At 38.2% G+C, this 25,883-nt stretch overlaps 1 protein-coding gene across 9 annotated transcripts in view; it reads left to right on the top strand.

Annotated features, from left to right (window-relative positions):
• The window catches only part of LOC126866013 (neuroligin-4, Y-linked-like), a 224,012-nt gene that overhangs the window by 82,650 nt on the left and 115,479 nt on the right, over positions 1 to 25,883 (top strand). For 4 of the 9 annotated variants that reach the window (XM_050619036.1, XM_050619037.1, XM_050619030.1 and 1 more), the window contains exon 2: positions 17,349 to 17,422. The exons of 3 other annotated variants lie outside the window; for them this stretch is intronic. The gene's annotated coding sequence lies outside the window, so the exon portion shown is untranslated. Of the gene's footprint in view, positions 1 to 4,311; positions 4,419 to 17,348; positions 17,423 to 25,883 lie in introns of all 9 variants that reach the window. 2 more of the 9 variants (XM_050619033.1, XM_050619035.1) reach the window with 2 other exon arrangements.

Below are 25,883 nucleotides of genomic sequence, written 5' to 3'. Positions count from 1 at the left end.
AAGATTTTTCCTTGATAGATTTTTCCAAAGTCCGTCGTCCGGCCATAGATTTTTCTATTCTAATGGATTATTATCTGATGGACGATCATATAAATTAAGCGAAGGATTAAAAAACTGAAGAATATCATCACGTATATGAAATATAATACGAGTATGATAAAGATAGAAACTAAGTAAACGTATGTATCACTTTCAAATTCCAATAGAATACCATCTAATAAAACAAGTAATAAAACTAAAAATCTTCCTTCTACTCCGCTTAAAATTTACGCGGAAGCTCTTTGCAAGAGTAGAGGAGATTTAATATTGCGATCGCGCAGCTGGCTCATCGCAGCAGTGCATTATCGTTGATGCAATTCGTGAGAGTGATAATAAAACAAACACCCCTTTCGTTATTATACGCCGTTTTCTTATACACCTCTGATAAGAAATTCTGCCATGAACGTTGTAAAAAGTAATTTTTTACTCGATCGGTTCTCGATGCCCGTAAACACAAAAATAATAATGAAATATAACCGTGAGATATTTATTTAATAATAAAAACGAGCCAATCGAGTGTTATTTTATTTCGTTATTGTCATTCTATAATATTGAATATACTTCTTATCATTTTATTTAATATTTCACCATCTAATAATTCGCACGAAAGTCCATCTGCGATCGAATATCCCCGTAAAATGATAAAAATGATGGCATTCGAGCGTTTTAGCGTTAACCACTGAAAAGTTTTCATCGATGAATCGGCCCGTTCAATTTCCTATTAACTCTCTGCATCGTTACAAACGTTTCGTCCTCTCCTTCGCATCCTTCGCGAAAAGCTTGCTCGTGTTTTTGCAAAAAAGAACCTATTTTGTTCAATATCGCGTTTCATTTGCCGCGTATAAAGCACAGCTCTACAGAGATATAGAGACAAAAGGGATCTCGGCAAGTGGCGAAATTTCACCGAATTCCAAATCGACGATTGATTAATCGTTAAATAATCGTGCTAGACTGCCTGCAATTTTAACGCGTTCAGGAAGCTTTAAAGCGGAGGATGTGGGCCGAGAATTTTCCGGAATTTACGACTCCCTTTCACGACCCCATTCTTGAGCAGCCGCGCTCTCTTCATGCATCCTGCAGCTGCATCCTAACCAGAACCTTTTCTCTGCCTGTGAAAATGCATCAAAGGGACGTCTGGTCTCTCCGCGGCCCACTCTGCCGAAGATTCACCGAGAATCTTCCTTAGCTATTCGCTAAATCTCACGATCGTCCCGCGATTCTTCCGTTTGCTCTTTCGCGCCCTCGTCTTCCTTTGCTTTGTTACAACTCTCTTCTCTTCCTTATTTTCGCCCGATATCCGTTACGTAAATTATTAACTTGTTCACTCGAGCCAATTCTTTGCTCGAGGAATTTATAAATCGCACTGTGTTCTGTAAATTTCCAAACTTCGCGCGCAACGAACTTAAATCAACTTACCAATCGTATTTTCTGCTTAAAAAATTCCTCGCCGTGGAAAAGCTGGCGTATTCGGACAAATATTAAAAAAATTCAAGGCATTGTAACGAAAACGATAAATCCTCTGTCCAATTAACGACCTGAAAATTCCGGCGTCTCTGCAGTCGGTTCATTAAAAATTACAACAAAAACCACGAAATTTTTCCTTTTTTTCCACCTTCTTTCTTTCTGCAATCATTAACTGGCTCGAATCTACACGGTCTGCCGTATAGTTATACGAGGAACCTCCGCGTTCGAGTCACGCGAACACGCAATATTCACGCTGCGATACTCATTCTGTTTCTATTTCTCTCTCATCAAGAATGATTGATGCGAAACAATATTAAACGTAATAACGTTGCACGCAAAAATTATTTATTAGAATCAAAGGAACGGTCGAGTCTCGCGTTCCTTCATATGCGCCCGGTAAAACCAAGAATCAGATATCGAATTTGTCTCTGTCGTTTCTCCGTGTTGAACAAATCGTTCGATTAAAAGAAGACAATTTTTTTAACGCTACTATGTTTCTACGTATCAGTACTGTTGCGAATATTTTATATATATTTACGTATATCGCGTGTGAACGTATGTACGCTATTATCCTTTTAGACGAAATCCAGTTGTGGGCCACTTGTTCGTTAGAGTAACTTACAGCTCGCGTGCTACGGAATGCAAATGGTCGCGTTATCGTCCGGTATTTCCAGCGCGCTAACAAGCCGCTGGCCTGATAGTACGACCGTTTGATAACGCGTTTGTATCGGCTAATTGAACGATAACAGAGAGGTCCAAGCGTATTACAACATTTTAGCGACGTGCTCCGGACTGCTAATCGCCGGCTTTGTGAAATGTAACCGGCTATTTTGCCGGAAATCGCAGTATCGAGTTAAACGTAACGATTAAGGGTGCGAGAGATCGAGGTTTGTCTTTCGTTTCGATGCTGCACTATCTGTTTCTTAAGGTAAATTATTTCGTTAGATAAGGGGACTGTGCATTAAAGACTTCCGAATAGCTACAGGAAGATAAGATCTCGAAATTAGGAAAAGCAATGTGAAGTCGTAAAGTAAGTCAATGTAAGAGTCGCTTAAATTTTCACGTATCTGCTCATTTTACTTATTACTAATTATATATACAGGGTGGTTGGTAACTGGTGGTACAAGCGGAAAGGGGGTGATTCTACGCGAAAAAAGAAGTCGAAAATATAGAATAAAAATTTTTGTTTAATTTTTTTTTTTAATTTTTCCATCGAGACAACGATCTACAGTGAGATCCGTTATAACGTACCGCACGCGTACCGAGCGAAAATTCAAAGTCGATTTTCTCGAAAACAAAGCCTCGAACGAAAAATTTTTATTCTATGTTTTCGACTTCTTTTTTCGCGTAGAATCACCCCCTTTCCGCTTCTACCACCAGTTACCAACCACCCTGTATGTCACCTGATTGAGAAAATTACTTTCTCTTCTTTTCAGTATTTCTTTAAATAGAAACCATCTTCTTTTAATTTGTTCTTTTAATTTGTTCTTTTAATTCAATTTCATTTTTTACTTTTTAATCTTGATACACTGAGCCCAATTATGGAGAAGAAAGTAGACAATCATTTCCAATAAAAAAATTATCAACTTTTTGAAATTATATCGTACCGTTGTCGGGAATGAGCGTATGTTGGAAATTTCAGTTTTCTAACTGGACGGGAAGTGGGTGAAATTCCGCTTACAAAATTCCATCCAAAGAGACAGACAAACAACGAGATAAACTAAACGAAACTCGTTAATAAAAATGACGCTATATTAAGGTATACTTCGAAAACACATAATTTTAGGTAACAGGCCGTTAAACAATTTTTGGAAGAGCACCAGAATTTTCCAGACCAACTTGTCAATATGCTCTGTTCTTACTAAGCAAAGTCGACAAACATATTAAGACTATAACTCGCGGATTTTTTTCGATCCGTAAAATCGTCGAAACGATTACGAACGACGCTGTACCGGTGACACGGAACGATATTAAATTTACAGAATGTTCGACGTCGTCGTTATAACAGGCTAGATTTACGTCGTTGCAGCGCGCCACATTTACGTCGAAATAAAATGTCAGCCGGAAAACGTAACTCGTCCGACGCGACACCGTAACGTACAAGCGTTTTTTCTTTCCCTTTGTTCAGTCTGCTCTTTTATTTCCGTTACTCTTTTATTTCCTTTTTTCTATCCTTTTCTTTGTGTTTCTTTTTTTCTTTTCATTTATTACTGCAGAACTTTTAATAGTCAGTCGGACGAACGATAATTTATCTCGATGCGTAAAATACGCGATACAACCGCGATAACTAATTATGAGTTATTAACCGCCAAGTAATATCGTTAGCAGAATCGTGAACCTAGAAAAGTTGCCCAGCTATTGTTCGTGAAATATAATTGACTCAGAAACTGCATTACTCCGCAATATTTAATTCCTTCCTGTGTATATTGTATTTCGTTACGTCGATATAATTCGGGTCACTGATTCCTTTCAACCTTCCTGTTATTTTTACCTCTACTTTTCTCCTTTCTTGATTGTCTATTTCGTAAAGAGGTAGAAATAGTTTTTGGAATATGTGTATTGTAATATCGAGAATAAAATATTATTGTTGATAATGATTTATTTACAATAAGTGGATTGTACAGACGTTGATTAAACAGAAGAACCCTCCCTCTCTCTCTCTCTCTCTCTCACGCGGACCACACTCTCACGACAACGCTACCAACACTCTATCTCGACAACGCAACTCGCACTCTCTGACTTCTCGATTCACATTCTCTGGCTTCTCCACTGACACTGACTGTTCTAGCATCCTTTGTCTTTTCTTAGGCCCACCACGCACGTGTTCCGCAAACACTGGTGGCCAAGCTCACGTACGCTTTTTCTACGGAACTATTCGATCGAAGGACTCAGGCCCTTTTGTCCACGATACTACAGTATGTATGTCGAATTTTATATTTAAATAAAAAGTAAGAGAATTTGTTCAACGTCGACAGGCAGAGTCTTTCTCGATCAAAGTCCGAGCAGTGAAATAACATGTATCGAGAATTTACGTAAAGCGAACATTATCAAAGGGACATAGACAAAGTGAGCCACAAGTCGAGGAAAAAGAAGTTCTATAATTTGAAAAGAGGATAGTTGATCGTTCGGTCTCTTCAAACTTTACAAAATCGTAAGATTCAGATGGAAGAACAGCAACGAAAGTTGAGCAAGAAGAAATGATTAGGTTGTCCGAAAAGTTTCTTTCGTTTTATAAGGAAACAATAGACGCACAATGTTTTTTCTTTTATATTAGTTTATTGAATTATGCACGAACGTAATAATAGAAATATAACGAAATGGATTATACGTAATTCAATAAAATAATATAAAGCAGAAATTCTTGTTCATCTATCATCACCTTATGAAACGAAAGAAACTTTTCCGACAATCTAATACACATTGGGTATACGCTGCGTTCACGCGATGTTGATCCTTTAAACAACTTTCGAAAATTTCTCATTCGAAATATCCTTAACGAAATTACTCGCGCTATTACTCAGGATGGCGATCGTATTTAACAAAGAAAACGATGAACTTTTCTAACTCGAAACGCGAGATGTCGCGCCTTCAAACTCAAGTCGATCGCCGGAAACTGTTACAAGTCGGTGACTTTCTCGTTAAACAAACTGTAGCCAAGATCGCCTGTAACCGTATCTCAAAAACCAATCTTAGTTGCGAAGCTGGATCTTCGCTTTCAAATCTCAACATCGAGAAAAACATATTCTCTCGTCGTTCAACTTACACACAAGCTTATTTACATTGCGAACGTTTCCGTAATTAATTTTCTGTGCCGTGAGTCGCGTATTACCAGTCATAAACTCGCGACCTATCCAAACTATCTAGCCCACGTTTCCGAGGAAAACGCTTTTCCCACCCTTTCTCGACGCCAGATTCGTTAATCATCCCCTTGGCTCTCTCGGTGAATCCACCGTAAGGAAGCTGAGTATATCGAGGACTAATCGATAATTCGCAACGGTTGGGGCGTTCCGTGACGATCCTTCAAAAGTTTCGTGCACGAAATTGAGAAATTAAACCGACAGGATGGTGAGAACGGAGGGATGGGGTTTATAAGCGGGCCATGGGGATTGGATGTTCCGGCGAAGAAGCCACGACATCTCCGGATGCGAAGTCGCTAATTTATTTCGTATCGCGGCATCTGAATCGCAAATTGTCCGGGCTTATGTGGTCCTCGTTAATTCCATTAAACAAATTAAATTTTGTATCATATAATGTCAAAGTAGTGATTGAGTTAATCGAAAACCAGATTTCCATTTTCTGGAAATTTTTTGATGCCAGTGATAGAAGAGATAATTTTTATGTTTGATTTTTCAAAGATCAAAGAATTAATTCTTCGATAGAATTGAACAAATATCTTCAATAAGTTTGATAAACTCGACGAGTTTTTTCAAATAACAAGGCACTCTCTAATGGATAAAAGAGAGTTTGTTAACAAATTTGGAATCTACTTGACAAAAATGAGGAATTGCAGAATATTTCTTGCTCTTCCGGAGAACGACAAAAATTGGTAGAGATCGTCTTTTATACGAAATCTTCGATTATTATATAAAATATTTTTTAATATAGCGGGAATGAATTTTAAACGACTTAGCTTATGAATTTCAGGATAATAATTAGAATAAATTTCATATCGAATATGGAATTAATTTAATTAATGAATTTGACGTAGAATCGTGTCGTTAATTCGAAAAGACGGTATTGTTCTCCAATGAATTATATCTCACGATGATAAAGTTGAACGTATAGAAATTTTTATTCATCTAATTATTCGATTATCAGTTTCTAATAAATGAAATTAATTTATATGCCCAGGAATCAAATTCAGTATTATTAAATTGCGTATATAATCGATATCATTGATTTCAACTTTATCGAAGAGAATAATTGATAACTTCAGCAACAAGATTTGCATAGAATTTTTAACGAAGGAAAACAAAAACAAAATAGTAAACAATAGACGGAGTGCGTGATCGAGAGATCAAACGGTAAGTGGTATTTAATAGAAAAAACGGCTTTATGTTGAATTTTAATAATGTTGGAATAATTGAGAAAGGTTAATTAGCATGAAGTGAATTTTCGACCTTTGATTAAACTTTGCATCGTACTTCGCTTCCTTTGACGTAATCTGTGTGGTCTTTTGTTGGTACTTTTTGAAGTTACAATAGCGCGAGGTAATAAAGAGGAGCGTATTGTGAAACCAATGTGACTATAATATAAGACGAATTTAAAAGTTTTAATTATGGCTTAAGGTACTTATTAATCTTATCAAAAAATTGTATGCAAATTTACTCGAGGATTATGGGAGAGATTTTGAGTTCTTAATTACGGCTTGAATCACTATACGTTACTTCACGAAGCGAATAGTATGACGTTTAATTAAAAAGTAGACGCGACCAAGAAGTAAATAGACCGAGTTTTCATTTTTCATTAAACCACGAAGCTCGCGCAAAATAGACAAAACTTAATAATCCTTCTACGACGATTGACATATTGTAAAATCTTAAAGGAAGAATATTCGTTTTTATTCGATCTCGTAGCTTCTAAAAATAAAACATACCGTTGTTACGTTACACGCGTTAATGACAAACTAGCAATTGTTCAGTTGTTGATTCAAAAAATTATTTACGTGGCAGCTGGCCAATTAACTCGAAGTTTAACGTTGCGAAAATAAATGCGAATCGGCGAAAATTTATCGTTACTGTTTTATACAGCCGTGTAATCACCGCGATAATTACATTATAATTGCACGGAAAGTCGGTCGCGTATTTCGTTAAAAAATAAACCGTGCAATTTCCACTCCATGAACTAATTTTCGGTTATTTCGAGCACGACCGTGATGAAATTTTGTTTATAGGCTATCGTTCTATTCTTTCGTAAACGTTATTCGAAAATCCACTCTCGCAATAACAAGCAACGTATTATATCGCGATTCGCTATGTTACAGCAATATGCTACACGTGCTGGTTGCTTATTGAAAAGATGTGTACTTTAAAGTTTGGCAGTTATGTAGATACTACGGTTATTACGTCTAGGAAGAGGATTATGAGATATTCGGAACTTGAAAAGACACTTATCCCTTCAGCATCCTCAGTTATGACTCTTGTTATATCGTTACTTACAATTAGCTCCAACTCACTGTACAATGAAAAATTATTGTCGTTCCTAAACATTTACGGTACGATGGTTATCAGAAAATGGAGAAAGTATTTTTTCTCGTATAGGGAATAATTACGATACTTTGGAAACATCATAAAATTCCAAAGGCGAAGGATTAAAATTCCTAACCGAGGTATTACGAAACAAAATTGAATTCATAACCAAAGAAAACATCGCGTAGTTAATTTTGAACAAATTTCAATCTGGAAGAAAATTAAATTTTCTCGCTTGCAGATTAAATCCAAGTGTAAAGCGGAACTTCATTTATCATTCGCGAAATATATAATCAATTTGTAAAATCACTGCAAAACCTTGTGTTAAATATACAAAAAAAAAAAAAACGTCGTTTCGATTTATTTCCTTCGAAAAAATGTCGGTAAAATGATTAGCAAATCGATGCATGAGCGAAATCGAACGAAACATATTTGTAATACGGCCAGAAACGAAACAAGAGCTTTCGTAAACCGCGTTCTTGAAATATTTACCGAAACGTCGCCGCAATTGCGCTAGTTCCAACAGCAAGTTCCATTGTGGTTCCAGTGCAAATTTACTTTTAACGGGGGGTTACAGCTGCCGGATGGACAGACAACTTTTAACGACATGGTTATCGCCATTATTGGTTACATATTGGCCGTTAAACCCGATCAGTTATAAAGCAGATTGAACTGGTGGCAGTATTTTGACGCTTGCTAATCCCTCCGCCGCGTTTCGAATAATTTAAGCGCTTAAGAGACGCGAGTTCGTTGTATCGCGCCGTTTCAACGCCATTTCGACCGTCGACCCGCCCTTTCAACTCGAACCGGAATTACGTGATGCGTGTACACTCGCGGGAAACTCTGGTCCCTTTTCCGGTCCCTGGCAATTCAACGCCAGGCGCCATTCAATCTCGAAACGTTTGCGTTTCGCACTTCGGGGTGCGACGTTTCGTTAAATGTCTCAACGTCTTTCTGTATGCTCGCAGCTTTTTCTATTTCCTTTTGGCAAAGTACGGGAAAAGGGAATAAAACGTTGAGAAAGTTCGCGTTAATGAGAAATAATTGGAAAAATGTTGTTCCGCGATGTTTTCCTTCCAAGAAATTTAATTAAAATACGTTGCCCGAGAATCGTAATTCGTGAATTTTTAAGTAATATCCATTTGACTTGGGCAGTTTATTTCGCAAATGTTTCCAGAATATAGAATATTTCGCAAATATTACGGCGTTTCGTATTTCTCGACAAATTACATTCCCATTTAGAGTTTTCTCAATTTCCCGGGTTTTATAGCGGACAGTTGATAGTTAAATACAAGTAAAAATCAACTGTATCTAACGATTTATGCGAATAACGAACGTTTTGTTTGACACAAAAATAGTAAGAAGTACGAGACGAAGATTAAACGGCGAAGTATCGAGAGGAAAATACGCGAACGATCGTATTTGACTGGGAAATCCGTCAAAATCAATCGATGCAACGAAGCAGAAAGGAAATTCGATTTGAATTTGGCCAAGTTTAGATTCGCTTGGCCTAACCTGCGATAACGAGGTCGTCGAATCTGAAAGGCACGTGAAACGATCTATACTTTCGATGGAAAATCGATATGCTTGTGAAACAGCCGGCCCAAGAGAACTCTCGAGTTTATAATACAGGCTGTTTCAGCCGTTACAAGTGCCGGTTAACGAGTTCTCCGTTAAGAAACGTTTTGCTCCTTCCTTTGTTGCAAAGAAACCGTACAGCCTTCGTTTCTTTCAAGGACGTGATAAAAATATTCGATTTTAACGTGCTTTACTTTTACCGCGGTTCAAATTCTGTAATATACGAAAGATATATACGTGCAACGCGATATCAGAAGTAGACTGTGAATATTTATGCATTTATAGGTTTGGACGTGCAAAAATGTAGAAAATGCGTGTAATACGCGAAAATATGCAAAATATTCAAAATTTAGTACGCCATTTAGTGGATAAAACGAACATTAGCGGGCCGAATTTTTACAATTTATACTGCTAGAGTTTCATTTATTTTGTAATCTTTTTTTATCCTTTCCTCGGTTATTTCATTTATTTTATCATTTGTTTTTAAGCACTCGCCGTTCTCGTTTACCCGTAAGAAGTCCACACTCGTTTCACACATAAGCGGAGTAATACACGTGCTTTGTCGCTGAAAATACGATAAACCGAGGTTAACTGGTCGATTCGATGTTCGAGCGGAAATTTCGCCAAGCCACGTCCGGTTACATTAACTTCGATAAAGGGTTGCGCGTAATTTTTATAGAAAATTTTTATGAAAATTTCCAAGTTGCCTGAAAGTTAAACACCAGCCTCTTGATTTTTTTCATTACAACTTGGGGCCAAGTCTTGCCTGAAACTAAACCACTCGACCGTACCGACAAGTTACCAACGGCAGTTCAACATTTTTCGAACTTTCTTCCCTGACCGTACTTGCATCGCTTTATCATATTATCTGCTTAACGCTTGTTCTTATACATTACACGATAAACACTTCATCTTTGTCTCGTTTATCGTTCGCGAGGCCTAAGGTTCTGCACAACAGGCAACTGTATATACATAAGTGTTATATATTTATTTATTTATTTATTTATAAATTTACTGGACATTGGAAGGTGCAAAAATATAAAAGTCCTCGTTTCGATATATTTATACCTTTCAGTAATTTTAATATTTATAATGTTTACGTCACTATACTTCTCTGTTCACCTAACAACGAAAATGCTAATTTCGGCGATACTTTAAGTCACCGAACCCCTCTTTTTCATTCTAACATGACTTTCAGCGAGGTAACCGAGCAACGCCTATAATGTCAGGCCTAAACGAGAGCGAGGAATTCGCGTTCCTTTTCAAAAGGACTCTTTCTTCTGGATTATGGCGTCACTCCTTAAAGAAAGAAAGAGGGGAAGTGAGCAAAAGGAAGGAAGAGTCGGCTCTAAGAACGGCGTGGTCGCTCTATAGTTGAACGAGATCCGCAAAAGGAACCGCATTCATCAAGATTCTTTTCTCCGTTGGTTATGTGGGAACGGCTGAACAAAAGCCTGGAAAATATTAATTTAATGCCAGGACGAAAATTATGCGTCGTAGTAAATCAACCTCTTCCCTGTTCTTTTGTCCAAAAAGTACCGCTCCTGGATGCGTGGTCTTCTTCTGTTACCGGTCAACCGGACCGACGTGACCGTCGATAGAATTTCTGTTCGACTTTCGCACAAGTAACGAACGAACCGCGAAATCGAATGCTAACAGACTGTTGTCCACGTCCAGGAGGAAGAAATATTTTTAGAGACATCAAAGAGTTTGAGAGCGTTAAACGAAATGTAGATTCAGAAATGTTTACGAGTGAGAAACGATTATTCCGAAATAAATGTGGTTTCTTTGAGCGTCGAATAATTTCTTCGATTAATTAATTGTAATAATTCCGCTTAAAAATTCCGACAGAAGCATCGAAATTGGATCAAAGTGGAGTTTATGACTTGCAGACTCGTTCGATGAAGCCAACGAACCTCGTTCCTCGATACATTTAATTTGCGTAGGAGAATCGTCGAGCGATATTTGCTGGTAAATAAATGAAAAAGAAGTGAAAAGGAAATCTCGTCGTTGTCTCGTGCCAGGTCTCGTCTGCTCTCGTTAAATGGCACAAAAGATAGCATTCCGTTTCTGATTTATAATACTTGCACGGCATAATTTCAATTCGTTTGCAATAAAACACGGCCGAACTTTTTAACCCTGGCATTCAACTGCTGAAACGCGGCGTTCAATTCAAAACGGAACAAAAGAGAAACGTGTTTATAAATTTTCCAACGAGACGCGTTAGCGCGTACAATATGCCTGTTCCTCTTGCTTTCGGATCGACACTTTTGTTTCCCCTGATTTAAACCAGTTCGAACAGACCTTGTAAAACCTCCCTTTAAAATTCATTATACGCTTTTATTCAAGCGTTTCTTTATACCAGTCTTGAGTACTGGTTGAGATTGAAAATTACAGAACCAACGTGTTCTCTGCATTCGTGCGACTTATGCTTATAAAATATTCTGATCGCGTAAATCAACGAAGTTTTCATTTTCCAATTAAAGTTGGACGATTCACCATATGGAAGACTTACATCCTATTCGCGCGAGAATATGAAAATTGTCGACGAAAGTTCTGCCATTTCTACATTTGCAGCTTCTTAAGAATACCTTGCAGAAGTCAAATTTTCGCATCGAGATCAAAAGGAGCCGGGAAGTTCGCAGTTATCGTTAGAAGCGCGACATCCAGGTGAAACTGTGTACGTGCCAAGCATACTTACGAACTTCTGGCAAAGTCGAATCGGCAAAATTAACTCGTTACCAAACCATGACATAATAAAATCTATTCCGAACAGTCATCTCTCTGTTTTCGTATATAACACCTTGGTTACAATCAAAATTGATACCAAGGAATAAAGGGAACGAACAAATATTCCATTTCCTAGTCATATTTGTTGAGAATTGTGGATCTTAATTACCGAAATAAAAGTAAAGGAACATTAAGGTTGCACTTAGAATTCGTATTAAAATAGTTTTGGATTTATTTAATAAAAGATTTCCAGGATCTTCGTCGATATACATTTGCACGCGTCTCGGCACTCTTTTTGTCTCACCATCTTCCATACCACACTGCCAACGGAACAGTTATGGTTTAAATTTAACCAAAGGTATATTTTTCGATTGCAAACACTTATCACACACCCATTCGGCATAAACTTCTGCCGTTAATAATTGATAGGCAATTTCCTGACAGATAGGCAATTAAGGTGACCGGTAACATTATGCAGGAAGAGAAGTGAAACAATTGTAAATGAGAAGAACTTTCGAGATAAAGATGTTTTCGAAGATACTTGAGGGATGTAAAGTAGGTGATTAGGATATAGGATTTTGTGTATCCGCTAATAAAATTTCAAAGAAACTTAACGAGAAAATTGCTTGAAATTATATTTTCAGTAATGTTACAGTCCGGGAGAATGTGAAGATTGTAAAGATAAAACGTGTTTCAAACGTTACTCTATAATTTACAAACTTAATTATGAAATAAAGGGAAGAAGACGGAATACGATAAAAATTTGAATAAATTTTCTATAAGTAGAAAATAGTGAAACCAAGAGATGTTTTAGATATCCTGAATATGGAAACAGTGGAGTTAGGAGGCAGCGAAAGGAAGTATGCGTAAAACCAATGTTTAAATACATCCAGTTGCGCGATAAAGAAATTATATACCGAATGATATGAAAATTTAAATTAATGTTGCTACTGTTAATATTAATATTAAATCTAATTTAAAAATATTTAAAATACCAAATCGCTATTGCTATTAATATCAGATTACTATTAATATATTAGTATTAAATAACTAATAATTTTGAATTGGAATCAATTAATAATTTTCAAATGATGGAATCTCTATGCTATGCCATAAGTCTCTGTGAATAAGACAGTCACACGAAACATTTCTTGGTAAAAAAAAGAAAGATTACGCTTGTAGAACTCGCCAACGAACGAAAATTCTAATTAAGTCTCTGGAACTGGGTTAAGGTGCTAAGGTTTTTCTTTGCCATTTTATGCAACTATAACACAAACTTCGCAATTTCTCGTATCTTCTAACTTTAATTACAAAATAGATCTTGGCAACCGGCTGCCGCCGGTCCCTGCAAACTTATAAACTCGCCTAACTCGATAATTACATAAGTTTCAACATTCATTACGCAACTTTTAACGTGTACCTTTGTGTTTCATAATGTTATCAAATTTGTCGGTAATTTAATTACGCGATATCTGCTACAATTTTGTGGCGCGTTAGCGTGCGTCAACGTTGTTGTTTAACAATGTCTCGTCCACATCCAAAAACATATACATCCACGACGAGATGGAACTAGAAAACGTTAAATATTCGTGCTACGCTCGAGTGCAAAGATAACTTGCGCCAGCGGTACAACTTTTTACTATTGTTTTTAACTCTTACACCGTAAATATCACGTTACTTTCATAATTATAATTCAACTTGAAAAAATTCTTCTGTTTTTCCTTCGTTGGTTCGATACGACGCGATACTCGCGGCGAACTATTCGCAATCAAATTGTTAATTGGTTCCACTCGCTATGAATTAATTATGAAATGCAGTGTACGTGCTGCAATACTCGTTAACGAGCTATTTCGTACGCTAATAACGAACTACAAGCCGTGGAAGTGGTCGCGAGTTAAATTCGAAAACGGGTTAAGGAATTACGATACGAACTAATTCCGATGGAGATGTTCTCCGAGACAAACTTCCAACAACACCGATCGAAATACCAAATATGTTAGCACTTGACGTGGTATTCGACAAATATTAGGCTGTCGGATGTTACCGTATGTTGAAAGTATCGCATATGGCGCGAGTCACATTTCCATAATGGGAATGGCGACAGAGGTTGTGGCAGAAGAACGGACGATTAATCATATCACGCAGCTGGAAAATGTCGGATAACTTTGATCCCCTTTGAATACGCCTGATTTACCGCCGGCGATGATACGTGTCGATACATTTCGCCCGCGTTATCACTTGCTGCAATTTATAGCGAGATGCGTGGCAGAAAGATGAGAAAGTGGAACGTACGATTCTAAACAATTACTTGATTAATTTTATAAAATATTTTGCTTGAGATTTGTTTTGAGATCAAGAAGCGAAATTATATAATAGAATTATACGATTCAATTCTATTAAAGTATGTACGTAATGTAATTTATATATTGTTTCGACAAGATATACAGAATATATTATTAGAATACTAGAATACTACAGTAGTATATTACAAAGCTATTATGTGTATTAGAAATCTACAATATTACGATAATTAAAGATTAAACAAAATTTCTATAATTTAAGAAAGTGGATTTTTTATTATAACATAAGAAATAATAAAGAATGTCAGATATGTATAGGTATAACGATTCTTAGCTATTCTACAACGATTTCAGATATAATTTGTTAATTTAACCATACACCATCCAATTCTACATGCTCAATCGCGTAATTCCTCTATGCCACTTGCCAGACTACATATCATTCTCGTTCTTCTCATTTGACTGCGGACGTATCCTGTTCTACTATGCTGACGAGATATACCAGCATTATTCTACTCGTTTGACTATATAAGATTATGATGCTATTTATCTAACTAAACACGATCCTCTCTCTGCTTGGCCCGCCACGTAACGTCTTCGTACTACTTGCCTGGCTGCGTATATCCATGCCATCGTCTGATCAAATACCGCGCATAATCTACTTGTCTGACCACATACTAGCTGTAACACGCTAGTTTGGTTACACACTGTATATAATCTAGTTGTTTGGTCGTACGCCGAAATACGGTACTTGTTTCAAAGTTTCGTGCACCTCTGGTTGCTTGTTCGACCGTGCACACACCTGTTCTATTCGATTCTAAAGTTCTCTGTCGCGCCATAAACGTTTCTGTTCTACACGTCTTGCCACACACAATTCTGTAACGCTTACCTGACCGCGTACGCTCCTGTAAATGACTTACCAAATATTAGTTTTAAGTAAACTTTTTATTAAATCTGATCGGTATTACGTTCTAATATTCTCTGTTTCGTGCATTTTTTTTTTTTAAATTATCGTTAAAAATTAGCTGATAGTTTTACACAAATTTTATAAAATTCGGAATAAACATATTTCGAATGAAAATCTTGTACTTCGATAGAAAGAAAAGGAAGAAGAATAATAATAAGAAGAAGGATATTTATTTTCGACCGTAGCAGAGTATTTAACACTAGATAAGGTTTCAGAAATAGCACGTAATTCAGCTTTCTTTTCTTAATCTAAATAAAAACTGATAAGTGCCGACTTCGTTTCACTGCAACATTACTTTATCATTATCCTAAATACACTGCATGTTCCATTCGTTCGTACTTGCCTACCCATACATCGTTCAACTGTATCTCGCGATAACTCAGGCTCGTACGTCAAGCGGCTGACAAGATATCGCCTCGTACTACTTGCCTGACAAAACGTAATTCATTACTATTTTACAAGGATAAAATCTAACATTATCGTTACCTTCAAATAGAATTTTAAACATAGTATACACTCGTATTGCGCGTCGTAACTTCTTTTACTTTTAATTTTTAATCGCACACGCGCCTCTCGTAATACGCGAAGCGTAAAACGCAAAACGTAAGAAAGTTTGGATAAATACGAAATAGTCGGTGGAGCTTGGTTGCGTGGACATACACGCGGCATGCAATGGCGAGGCTGACGTGCTTCTGAAAATTATAAATTCCAGCTCATATTTTATTGTGCGAGGGATGAAAAGTCGTGCAGACGCATCTGGCGTGAACGGTCGGGTCGGCAGTGGCAAAAGGCATAATTTGTCGGACGACATGGGCGGTGCGCGTCGGGTCGGTGAAATTTTTAATTCCTTGCGAGGAAACGCGGAGAAAAGCCGGGGCTCGTTTGTTGCCAGGCAATTACTCCTGTGCAATACGGCATAATGGATGCGTGGAGACGTAGAAAAACGACTAGACAGAAAGAACAGTTACGCTACCGCTCCACAGTATCTGGACATTTGCTTGTTTCTCGTAAGACGTACTTTAATTACCAGATTACGGACGAATCAAACTACGATGCTTTCGTCGTTTACGACCACCGCATCTACGGTGGCTGACGAAAGTATTCGAATACTTTCCGCAGGAGACTTTTATGCATATGTTTGTTCATAAGTATTAGAACAGTTACCGATTGCTCGTTAATTTGTACACTTTGATAAAATTCACGCATTATTGCTGTGAATCGTTTAAGTGTCCGAATACTTAAGGGTGCTGTCTTTTCGCATAGGAAACTTAAATATTTTTCTCGCATCAAAAGAGGGAACACGATGATATTTTTCCACGATTTTCGTGAAAGAGGGTTAACAAATCTGATTTAACGAAATTAAGCCAGAGCACCGTACGGAGCTTAGAGTTTAAGAAAGAAATGAACTTATGGAACAGGATTTTACGCTGCAAAGCGGTGCAAGTGGCTGGGAGTTAAAAAATTAATTTTTTCCCTGGTAGGATTAAAGCAAATGTCTACGCCTTCCGTTGGATAAAATCTTGGTCTTTTTTTCCTTTCCATGCAAAAGTTCTTTTTTAATATTTACGTTGTTCGCGTTGTTTCAGCGAGTCTTTACCCGTTTCTCGTTCCCGACACGGGTTTCCGTAATTATTTCGACCAATACATTTTCATTTGACGGGACGCTAGCCGTAAATTGAGCAGCTGATTCGTCACGGCAGCTTTAATGAAAACATATTTCGCATATTTCAAATTTTCTATGTAAATATTTTTCGCCTATCGATCGAAGACCACACGGGCAATGTATGACAAGTTCTCGTTGATTTTCTGACTTTCGTGTCGTTTGTTAATTAAAAGGAACTACTTTAATTCGTATAAAATAATCGACACTGAATGAACATTAACATAGATATATACGTAACAGATAATGTTAGTAATATTTTTTAAACGTTCGATTTAAATATAAACGATAACGACGCGTATTTGATCTGTAAATCAAACCGAAAGATATTTTGTACGTGGAATTCAAACGCAAATGAAATATTTGTTAATAAAACGTAGTAGTGAATATTTTTTAAAGACATCTTTGTGGATTTATTGCAGAAATAGCGAGTAAAATTCGAGGAGAAGCGAAGATAGCAAAAGAAAAGGGGGATTTATCGTGCGTTTCCAACCTGGTAAGTTTCAATGGCAGCCATATATCATTCTACAATAGCAAAATAACATTTTTCGACACAATACGTTAACACTGCTAACAAAATGAAGAATTCTAAACATTATCTGCATCTACCTTTTTCCTTTCTGTCTGCTTAAAACTTCTCTGTAACGTTTCAAAGTATTACACAGAACTCGAAAGAAGTTATGAAAAAATTGTCGCGCTCGTACATCACCCTATTCTATCTATTGTTTCGCTAACAAAAGTTTTCCTACGTTGACACGTGGGATTCCATTACATTTCCCTCGAAACGTATCCAACGTGAGAAAGGAACAATCCTGCATGATGTACGACGAGAATATTCCGATTTCGAGCGTTACATACGCGACCAAGGAAAACTCGTGTCTCGTTTCACATCTGCGGCCCTCGAATTTCACCGAAATTCTCACACCGATGTCTCCGAGCCTCGAAACAACCTTCTATCGTCCGTTGTTCGCCGACGACTCGATTACGACGCGATAAAAGTGGACTAGCCGAGGAAAATTTACGCCATCGCGTCGCTATTAAGAAGCTGTCGAAGTTAATAGCGGCAATTCGTTTTTGGCTACAGTCGACTCGCAACTTTCTCGTTCACTTCCTCCTACCCTTCGCTTCCCTTTGACTTTAACTCCGCCAGAAACCAGCCAGTTACCGTAACAGCTTCTCTCGAGAAGTCGGACGACACACTTGCCTTTTCCACTTGCCGCCGCTGTGACTGCTTCAACTACTGAAATACTCTCGTCGTAGTTTCTCGGGTGCAGGACAAATACGACTGAATGATATTGTTTACGTTTGAGCGTAGTTAATTTTTTGCCGATTACAGAAGCATAGAATTCTGGAGAATATTCGAGTGTGCAAAAAGTGATTTTTTCAATAATTCTTGCAGAATCGATACGAATAACGAATACATAATCCTGTTAACGAACGAGTATATTTGATTTTTTAGCGATTAAAGAAAGAGTGAAATTCTGGAGAAGGAATTGGAAGATCCGATGTATGAGATATCGAATAAAGCAATGTCAATTATATTTCACGACTATACGCTAAGAACTAAAACTAGAGTTACATTTAAAGTCTTATCCAAGCTATGGTTGACTTTACTTGTAAATTCTCTCTGTCAAGCTCTCTCTAAAATTCCACTTCCCAAATGTATTACAACTTCTTACTCTTTGACATCAACAATTATTTATTCTTGCTTTATCCCTTACACTCGACCAAGACTATTCTTACACCACGTTATCGTAGTATTAACATGTTGTTTGTTTCAATAGTCACACCTGCAGTTTATTCGACTAACTTTGAAAAACTGACATTTTCGAACCTAACAGATTGTTTCCATTTTCAATTTGCTTGTATCGAGATCCGCCTTATTTATATTCAACGACGCAATTGATAAATAAAATTTGTCACCCTATAGACCACGATCAAATAATTTAATAAAAGGTTCGAAAGTGATTCGAGTCGCATAAAATTTTATACCGCTGGAAGGATCCAACTCACATAAACTGCGAACAATTTCATCGTGATCTCGATTAATTCGGTCGTTTCTAGATTTCCGGGATTCTCAAGGATGAAGAGACGGGAGGGGCTTGTAATTGAACAGAGTCCAATGCATGTCGGATAGCCAGAATTTTCAGGCGGCCACCTAATTCAACGCGAATCGATGTCTCGAGTTGAAACCGATGCCAGGAGGCCGGCACAATCCAGGAAACGGGTTTCCCTGCATTTCAGACACTCCTACGTGCTTCCCGCTAACAGATTGCCTGTGTTCTCCGAATCGACGCGTTTAGCTTAGGATTATTTAGCTTTGGGATTGAATGCTGATTTGGCGCAATGGTATCGGTGAGCAGTTTCGTTCGAACGAACGTTTCGTCGATGACGCTATATCGTATGTGGTCTCGTTTTACGATGAAAGATAAATCGTTTGGACTTGAAATTTAAAGCGACAGGGTACAGATTCTATGGAAATTTTATAGAATAATATACACTGTAAAGATACCATCATCATTGCCAATGTGTTGGTCACCGTGTTTCTTCGTTTTTCATTGAAACAATTATTTACGTAAACTGGAACGATATATTGGAATGCAATAATCCATCGACACGCAGTAATATCGCAACGAATGGGAGCGATATACAATTCGTAAAAAAACGAAATTTTAATTTCTTTATCCGTAGATAACGATCGTTGTATAGAAAATTGGAAAGCAACATCGAGGTTATCCAATTTTTGGAAGTTTAAACGTTTCCAATGGCAAGAGTGATCTCCTTTAATAGCACCAGAGGGAAATTGCACGTGCTCGTCCCCGTTGAAAATTTCGAGCGCAGCAAAGTGTAATACAATGCGCGTGTTAAAATGAACGCTCACGTTCCGTATAAATCCGGCCAATTTTTCCCAGGATCGCGCACGCAATAAACATTGATCAGGCTCGTTCTTTAGCCCGTGACGCTATAAAATACCGTGAAAACGAATACGAAAGTCGGTCGTTCAATCGATCGTCGTTTTGCATTCTCCTTTCGAAAGTCTATGCTTTAAGACGCGCACGTGCCGTGGAAACACTTATGTCTTTTGGCAGATTTTCCACTTTCAAGAATTCAATATTTGGTAGATATAACAGCAGGAAGGACATTGTTCGAATAAAATCCAATGGTACAAAAATCCAGTGTCGTGTTAACGTACGATGTCATTGTATTTTCCTGTGCAGAGCCCCGAAAAACCTTCTTAATTTCTTCAAACAGACGAAACTTGAAGACGAAACGTTAGGACCCGAAAAATACCGAAAAAGAACACTCGTTAAACGGATGAAAGAGTGGCGCGAAACAAAAGCAATCGTAAAGTCGTCAACGTGAAATAGGAAATGCTCTTTCTCCATCGATCTGCATAAAATGGAATTTCAGTTGCGTGTTATTGAAACGAACGAACAACTGTGATCGGCGCAGGTTATTCAGAAGTTTATACGTCTCGATGGCATTGTATCTGGCATCTATTATTTCGAACCGGCACCGATAGGCCATGCCAAAGTGGCCTGGCAGCATTGAAAGATCAACACACGTTATTATGTATCATGTACACGTATTATGTATGTAGTCCTTACGGCTAACTCGCACAGGGTCGTACTACTAGCTGACTACGAGGTAACTTCGGTTTTCTCCAGTTGGCGATCAGCTCCGGCCACTGTACCAGGACTCTTACAATTCCCAGTTAGAACAACACAATGCATACAGAGAAGGGAAACTACTTTATGCGGAACTCGAGGTACGCGGGGAAATTGCATTTATAGCGGAGCACCGAGGAACTGCACGTATGTCTGTTGTGGACAGTTGTTGTAATTGTTTGATTTATATGAAAATTGGAAACACAGCATGAGCTGACCTCTCCGGTGACTGACGTAATAAGTCTGGGTTTGTTGTATGCTGATTCTACTTAAGGGGATCTCGATGGCTGTCCGATTTAGTTGAATTTATTTCTGCGTTATTATCGATTTTCCTGAAAAGAATTGCGAATGACCGTGTTGCAAAATTTTATTCGCGAAGTACGATCATCTTTGAAATCGTTTAAAGAAAAATGAAAGAAGGAAAGATTCGTTGATTCAATTACGAATATCTCATTCCTGTCTTTGATTTGCCACGTCTGTACGTTTTATTCGAACTGTATTTCATTAGTATCGCGAAATAAGATTTTAAACACGGAGAAAATACAAAAAAGGAGGCTACAGAAACTTGCATAGAATTTTTACATAAAGGTTACTAGAATAGAATTTTTTTGTTGTATAGAATTTTCCTAAAAATGTTCTATCCACGCAACGAATATAAAGCGAGATACCATAGAAACTTCGATAAAATTTCCATATAAAGGGATTTTTTTTATATTTCATATTCTCTTCGTGGTTGTTTTCCCGTTGAAACTATTTTATCTGGAATTAGTATTGGAAATAGTATTATCGAAATCAATAACGTCAATGTCAATATGACGTTAGAATGGCGAACGTTGAGAAACACGAGCGATACAACTACTCGGCTTACGGCCGACGAAAACGCGGGATTTCGACCATGCGCGGTTTTCAAGCCAGCAAATCATTGCGGGGAAACGTAGGACAGTGTGCAATTACATCAAGCTTTAGTGAACTAACCCATGGTTGCCCGGACGATTGGAAATCCCCGGGTCAGGTACGTGGCGTCGACCACCTACGTACTATTAGGTGCTCACCTAGCTGGATCGTGCACACGCGATTTAGCCGGACGTTGTAGATAAATTTCTGCAGACGCCTGCCCGTTCCCCCCGACGCCCGTAATCCTCCGATTACACGATCAAATCGGCAGCAACATAAAAAGTAAGAGCCTCTTGTTCGCTTTTAATGAGTTAGCCCGAAAGAACGATCGCTTTCCGATTTTCCCGAGATTTCCTTGCAAACACACCATTGCGAACAAAATATAACTCCGTTTTATTCATATGGTTTTGTTTCACTGACGACAACGTTGTTCGTTTAATAAATTGATTCATTGCGTATCACGGGAGGGGCACGCGCAGGTTGTCAGACATAGTAACGTCAATTTCAAGCCTTAAACGTTATCGCACAGAACGTGATTTGAAACATTTGTCTTGTATAAAAAGATTTGGAGATTGAGCCGGAAGGCATATCGTTATACCGTTGAATCGAGCTACTTGTCGCGTTAAGTTCATGGTACGCGTATTGATTAATTTATATCGTCTAGAGACATGCTGCTTTAGACTAAGAACTTCTAATCTCAATGGAAGCCTGTAACACAGCTGAAGATAATTCCTATAATTAATCTTCTTACGTGGGATTTGCTTCAAGACGCAACAAATAATTTATAAATGATATTCGGAATTCCTATAGAGGGAAAGTCAAAAATACTCGTATTGTTTCGTGTATGTAGACGCAGACTTTTAATATCGTTTAAAAAATGTACAATATATATATGTATATATAATAGACATTATAATATAATAGACATACAGACAGGAGATTGTCTCTCAAACGAAAGAAGAATTTTTTAAAAGCTTCGTCCATACGACCCGAACCAAAGCTGCCCCCTGTGACAGGAAAAAAAAGAAAATATCTTCCTCTCGCATATACGATAAGCACCAGAGATGTATGTGTACCGAATAAACACAAAGACAAGCCAACTCCGATTTTTTTCAAGCGTGATATCAACTCGCCGGACAATCATACCATACGAAGCAGCGTTTCCAGACGGCGGACGTCGACAATAAGCACACGCGCGCAACGGTATAAAAACGCGATTAACCCCGGGTCGAGCCGTAATCGCGAGTCATAAATAAAATCGCATCACGCGTAATATCTGCTCGTACGAATCGCTGGCCGTGACTAATGTCCTGCCTCGTTAGATGCAAAGCCGGCTCGTTTGCGGATTACTGGCGTCTTTTGTGTTGGCACGAATCGGCCAGCGCCGTAACCAAAGGGAGAACTAAAAAAAAAAAAAAAAAGAAAAAAGAAAAAAGAAAATGGGGCGAAACGAGGGAAGGAAGAGAACACTCCGTTAACCTAAGTCTACATCCTTCAGCGTGGCAATAAAGACGGCTAAGCGAATAACGGAACAGAAGCCACGAGAACATTTCGCAGGGAGCCTTAGCCAACGTTTGCCGGATGCTAGAATGCCAAAGGACCTTGGAATGCGTACAAACTGCTTGGATAAGGAGAGCACACGTTGGTGCTGGTGTCATAGAAGCTTCTCTTTGAGCTGCCGATGCGTTACTGAGTTCCGTATTGTGAAAGTATAACGGAAAAAAACAATAGAAAAGCTTCTCGAAAATAGAAGAAATAGAGAAGCATACGGGTAGCGAAGGCGCTTCCAATTGAAAACTGGGAGAAATGTATCGTGTTTGGTGAATATCTCTGAAATGAAACATCAAACACGTTGAACGAAACTATCGGTATATGCTGAATCGCGTATTGTATTTTTATTTGTATCGACTATATTTTGCTGTCGAGTATGCACGCTTAAAATAGATATGTATGTCGAGTTGACGTTAGACTTTGGGGCGTGTGACGTATCTTCGTTAGGACAAGCCATCGTTGTTGTTCAATGGAGATTATATTTACAATTATATGTACAAATGTCGATTTAACGGAGTTTGACAATTAACCGTGGTGATTAGACACTCTAGATGCTTAATATCTGCATATCGTATATTCGTCGCACTTTGTCTCTGTGTCGCGATTAATTCTTTTATCAAATAAATTCAGTCTCGAGACTAGCTATATATAGCGGTGTTATTACTTATTCCAAATCGATGAGCAAGGACGCCTGTGTCTGTTCCAAATGAGTTAATCGCTCCCAATATCCCTGCAAATCTCCTAAACCAGTTCCTGCGAACACGAAAACATTCGAAAACGATGGAAAGTCGCAGCTTGCCGAACTAAATCGAAGCCGACGAACAATGTGTCAAAACATCAAACACTCGCCTGGACCGGAACGATAACAATTAACCATCGTTAATTCCCGCTAACGAGGGACAATATTGGCGAACAGGCGGTTAGAAGTTCGCCGGAGAGTCAATCCAATTAGCGAACGCTGCGATCTCGTCTTGGAGGTCGCGTAGCGACGCAATGCCATCCAACATCCGTCGTATAAATTCGAGCTTCCCACTCGAACGTCGCTCGAGGCCGTGGTAGTTCACCATCGCGTCGTTTTCGCTTGCATCCGGTGCGATTCGCCTCGAGGCAGCGAAGAGTCTCGGAACTTGCATTGTAAACCAAAGGGGAATTGGCCAGGAAGCTCCGAATTTCTGTCTTTAGTCACGTAGTCGAAGGACGATCCGTAGCTTTGTTAAGCAGCCTGTCCTTGGCTCCTGCGAAATCTTCCTCCGAAGCGGATACAAACAATACCTTGTGGGGATTTGTCTCGATTGCCCCCGTAATAGTTCGCTACTACCCTCTGTGATCGTTTATGCGAACCGTTTGGCTTAAATTTGATAGTTTATTTGGTAGTTTATTAGACTGGCTGTTGGCATAGAGTGTTTGGTTTCGGATTATAGGATAGTTGGCGTTGTATCGCATTATTATGGAATAATGTAAATTATTATTTATCAAAAGGCACAATATATGTGCTTAGTATAGATTCTCACGTTATAAATTATCCTAAACCAATAATATCATGAGTTTCCAATGATCTCCAAAAGCTGTATTATATATTTACTGCCTATCGTTTGTGGAGTTTCGTGCAATAATTAATAGAACAGAATACCGTGAACCAACGATACTACAAATTCCTAGCGTGTTTCGAAATTTAGCGAAACGCACGATATTCGTTCTTAATAGATTCTCGCGTTAGAAGTTTTACTATAACTGTCATCCTAATATCATTAGCAAGAGATTCGGTACATCTCCGAAACGACGTTTGGGAAAGTCTGATCACAAACGAACGATTCTCGAGCTTTCGGCTATTGACGAACGAGATTCCACGGGATATTTAAATTTGGTTCTTTGAGTACGTAATTGAAATTTAGCGAATTCACAGACTCAATGAGACCATGACTGAACCAAGTTCGTTGGCGCATAGTATGACAGTGCGTAAATGATATTAAGTAAAGGAAGTTCCTCCACGAATTTGTACTTTAACTGCGCGATATTAGATAAGAGCAAGTGGAATCTTCATAACTGACGTTTAGTTCGAAGCACTGAATATCTCAGAATGGATATTGAATTTCAGTTCGTTTCAGGCACGTCGGAAACCGTGGAAATCTGATTAGAAGAATTACAGAAACATCCACTCTGTATGCATCTTGAAATAGTAATCGAGGGAACGTGGAAAAGCGGCTTGAGCAATTATTAATACATGTGATATGCGCATACGTGTAATACAGCCGAATAAAATCTAGTAGATGAAGACCAGAAAAATACAGATAAATCGAGAAATAAAAACCTTTGTCCCTCGAAATAGCAAATAAGGCGAATTAATTTAAAGAGGAAGTTTAGAAAATTATTTATTCTTATTTCACGCACGATCGTTATTTATTCCATAATGTACATCTTTTAACGGAGGAAAAAATTGTGAAGTTAGATAAAAACGAAAAAAAGAATGAAAATCGCTATTCGCTATAACAGCAGGTAGCAAAACGCGTTCGTCGAAGGTATTCGTCATATTCTCGATGGAACTGTTGATTGACGAGGAAAGTCACTTCTGATGGTGAATTTTCTGGGATGCATTTCAATCTATCTGCCTTTTCCGGCTGTCTATTATTCCGAATAGAAGGAATCCTTCAGCGGTAAATGGATGGTATACATAAGTCTCGGTCGAAAGGAAATTCCACGGATGAGAGCGGTTACGTCACTAAAAACTGGCTGTCCGTATGCACGGTATCGAGAAAAGGTTTCCGATAATTTTCCCTATTCCTTGTAGAAGTTACCTTTACAAGCTATTTTCACGACGCGTCTTCCTCTTTATCAAAATCGAGGCCC

This window comes from Bombus huntii, chromosome 5, assembly GCF_024542735.1.
Source record: "Bombus huntii isolate Logan2020A chromosome 5, iyBomHunt1.1, whole genome shotgun sequence".
Lineage (NCBI taxonomy): Eukaryota > Metazoa > Arthropoda > Insecta > Hymenoptera > Apidae > Bombus > Bombus huntii.
This window is presented reverse-complemented; position numbering and strand designations above follow the sequence as displayed.